Raw genomic sequence first — 4,375 nt, 5'->3', positions numbered from 1 at the left:
TCGAGCAGGTCCGTGTTATGTTATGGGACTGGTTTATGTGATTGGACGGGGCCTCGAGTGTGTTTCGGGGTGGTTTCGGATCATTTTGGGCTGTTTTGAAATAGCTGATGCTGGTATCTGGTGTTGTTCTTCGCGTTCGCGAGGATCCTCTCACGTTCGCGAAGAAGGATTTGGCCTCAGGGACTCTGTTCTTCGCATTCGCAAAGAGGTTCTCGCGTTCGCGTAGAAGGAAATCTCTGCTGCACAGGTCTGACTTAGGAGGCTCATATCTCACAACCTATAAGGAATTTGGAGATGATCTAAAAATGAAAGTTGTAGCCCTTTGTGTCTCATTTTCAAAAATGTAAACCATTTGGAATTTGGATTTGTGTACCAAAAGTTATGGCTGGTACACTATAGGCTGTCCGGAAAGATAAAGAAGAAATTTGTATTGCACAGGGCTGACTTTGGCAGCTTATATCTCAAAATCTATAAGGAATTGGGAGATGACCGAAACAAGAAAGTTGTAGATCTTGGTTTCTTGTTTTCAAAACATTAAAACATTTGTAATTTGGAGTTATGTACAAACAGTTATGGCCGTTATACTAGAGGCTGTCTGAGAAGAGTATGAAAAATAATTTTCGGGAATTTTCTTCTTCGCAAATGCGATGGGGGTCTCGCGAACGCGAAGAAGACTCGTCTGGGCAGTGTATAAGTGTAAAGAAATGGGTTTGGTTCATTTCATCTCATTTTCTCCATGGGAGCCGACCTAGGAGCGATTTTGGAGCTCCATTTTCATCATCCATGTCAAGGTAAGTGATTCCCACCTATTGCAAGTTAATTACTTGGATTATATCTAGATTTTAATATGGAAAATCATGTAAATTAGTAGAAATTTTGGAATTTTGAAGAAAACCTAGAAAATTAGTATTCTTGGATTTTGACCACGATTTTGGGTATGGAATTAGGAGAAAATCGTATATTTGAGTTCGTGAGTTCATGGGTAAACCTTATCTTCGAGAAATTTTGAATTCCGGGGACGTGGGCCCGAGGGCATTTTTGTCAACTTTTTGATCGGGCTTACGATTTTGGAGTTTTTGACCCGGAGATCATGTGGTCTTGAGTTTTCGACGTCAGTCCCCGAGTGTTCTGGACGTTGTTGGCACTGGGGCCGTTTCGTGATCTTGATGTTGCCTCATTGAGGGCTTACGAGTTTGAAGTTTCCGACCCGGAGGTCATGTGGCTTTGAATTGTTGACGCCAGTCCCTGAGCGTTAGGGACTTTTTTTTGGCTCTGTAGCCGTTTTTGCAAAAATAGCGGACTCTTTCGAAACGCAAAACGCTTTGATGGAATGTATTCTTCGATAACTTGGTACAAGTATACATGTTTTCACTGTTATGGCCTCGGTTATTCTATACGGACACGGTTAGTTCGACCGTTTGGCCCGGTATATTATTTTTCCTATCGAGACCCTGTTCAGCATATCTTAGCTTCTCTGAGGAGGTGATCTTCCGGGGGGATGCCCCCCAGTATTTGAGGTTGATTTAAGAGAAGCCTTGAATACTTGTTGAGTCTTCCTTAGGTAGCATCTAGATGTTGCCTCATTAAAAACCTTGCCGGTAAAACCTTTCTTGGGTTAAAAACCCAATCGAAGGAAAAGAGTGCAACACATGCTTTTGAAACCTAAGGCCTTCGAGTTAGAAAGCGCTTCGGCCGTTTCGATCGAATACCTGCATTCAGGTTAGTATAAGATGTAACTGACAAAGGGAGGTGATCATACCTTAGTGCTGATGGCGCTTTGGCCCCAGATATGTTTCGATCGCTTGTTATGAGGACGCGGTACGGTCCTTTGCTTCGTTTGGCCGGATTTAGCCAAGGATGTAGCTTGTTATCGTTATTTTATTGTTTGTTTATCCTTTGGCTCCTTAGGTGGTGGAGGTATCGGTGTTGGTGCCACATCATGCACCGCGAACATCTCTTTTGCTGCATGCTGCTCTCCGTAGACGGTTTTTATCCCATCCTTTGTTGGAAATTTCATCATTTGATGGAGGGTGGAAGGTACTGCTCTCATGCAGTGTATCCACGCCCTCTCGAGTAAGGCGTTGTATCTCATGTCTCCTTCGACATGGAATTTGGCATTTTGAGTTGTACCGCCCACATTGACCGGGAGGGTCATTTCCCCTTTCGTTGTTTCGCTCGCCATGTTGAACCCGTTGAGGACTCGAGAGGCGGGTACGATCTGGTTGAGCAGTCCGAGCTGCTCTACCACCCTTGACCTGATTATATTGGCCGAGCTACCCGGATCCACAAGTACATGTTTAGCTTGAAATGTATTTACAAGGAAATAGATTATCAGTGCGTCGTTGTGAGGCTGAGACAAGGTTTCGATGTCTTCGTCGCTGAATCTGAGTGCGTCCTCGGGTATGTAACCTCGAGTTCGCTTTTCTCTTGTGATGGATATTTTTGTTCTTCTAATCACGGGTTCTTGTGGAGCATCGATGCCTCCCAAGATCATGTGGATGACATGTTTCTGCTCATTTGTTTCGTTCTTCTTGGTCGCCTCTCTTTCCCGGAACTTGGCCCGGTCGCTGAGGAATTCTCGGAGGTGATCCTTGCTGAGTAGTCGGGCTACTTCTTCCGGGAGTTGCCGGCAATCTTCGGTCCTGTGACCGTGTGTGTTGTGGAATTCACACACTAAGTTATGGTTCCTTTGCGAATGGTCTGATTGTATAGGCCTTGGCCACCTGGTGTCTCTGATTTATCTGATCGCGAATACGATGTCTGAAACATCGACGTTAAAGTTGTATTCCGATAAGCGGGGCGCATCCGTCGGCCCTGTGTGCCTATCGAATATAGCTCTGCTAGCAAGTCCCCGTGGATTCTGGCCTCGGTCCGTCCTCCGTTCATTGCGGGGTAGGTTGCGCCTTAGGGCATTTCTTCTATCTTCAGTGTATGGTTGGTATCTTTCTTTATTCGGCTTTGACTCCTTTGCTGGAAGCCTGTTAGGATATACCGAGCCCGAGGGGGATCCTAGTTGGTCGTCTTCGACCGTGATCTTTGATTGGTATCGGTTGTGGACGTCCGACTAAGTCACGGCGGGATATTCGACTAAGTTCTGTTTCAGCTGCTTTGAAGCTACCGAGCTTTGCCCGTTCAAACCTTGAGTGAAGGCCTGTACCGCCCAATCGTCGGAGACCGATGATAGATCCATTCATTCCATTTGAAAGTGAGATACGAACTCTCGCAACATCTCGTTCTCCCTTTTCTTGATTTTGAAAACGTCGGATTTCCTGGTAGCTACTTTGATGGCACCAACATGTGCCTTTATGAAAGAATCTACCAGCATGGCAAACGAATCTATTGAGTTTGGGGCCAGGTTGTGATACCATATCATCGCCCCTTTTGAAAGTGTCTCTCCAAACATTTTCAGTAGGATGGACTCGATCTCATCGTCCCTCAGGAAAGCCTTTCACCGCGCAAGTTTAAGTAGTGACGTGCTCGTTGGGGTCCGAGGTTCCGTTGTACTTCGGAAGGTCGGGCATTATGAAATTCTTTGGAATGGGTTTTGGAGCAGCTTCCTACGGGAATGGCTTTATTACGAACTTCTTCGAGTCTACACCCTTCAGGACCGGGGGTGCGCCCGGAATTTGATCGACCCTAGAGTTGTAGGTCTCTACCTTCTTATCGTTGGCTTCTATCTTCTTCTCGCCTGACTCGACCATCCTTGTGAGGTCCTCGAACATTTTTATGATGGCGGGGTCGGCAGCCGGCCCATTGTTGCTTGATCTTTCTGGTACCTGCTCGGCTTTGGAGCCGTTTCCCGAGCTACCGTGCTGGGAGTCTTTTGGTGGCTTTGCAACTAAGCAATCGCCAGCTATTATGCTTGCAACATTTCGAAGATGACATGAAGGCTAACCCCTTGTACTTCCTTAGCCGGGGTTTTCTGAGCTTCTTGTTGATCCTCTTGGTGTATGCTCCTGTTTGTGTGGGAGCTTATTTTGACGTGTTGAGCGTTGCACGAGACCACGTCCACGGGATTTGGTTCTGGACCTGGGACGTCAACACCATTTTCTCCATGGTCTTCAAGATCATTGTTTTCACGTGCGTTTACTGAGTTAGACATTTTGACCTGAAATCAAAGATCGTGGACAAGAAAAAGTGTGAAAGATAACTTGTGTTATGCAGCAAACCAACAAGAAGATAATCACTATTATTTTAGCCCAACGGTGGACGCCAAACTGTTTACCTTGAAAATGGTAATTTCAATTAGATTTGTTTTTGTGGTTCTAAAAATACGTGATCTATTTTTATGCTAATTGTTCAGGCAATAGATGCTAAGTAAGAGATTAGAAAATGAGATAAGAGCTTGGAAACAAGGTGATAACCAAACCAATTG

The sequence above is a fragment of the Nicotiana attenuata genome, unplaced genomic scaffold (assembly GCF_001879085.1).
Source record: "Nicotiana attenuata strain UT unplaced genomic scaffold, NIATTr2, whole genome shotgun sequence".
Taxonomy (NCBI): Eukaryota; Viridiplantae; Streptophyta; class Magnoliopsida; order Solanales; family Solanaceae; genus Nicotiana; species Nicotiana attenuata.
This window is presented reverse-complemented; position numbering follows the sequence as displayed.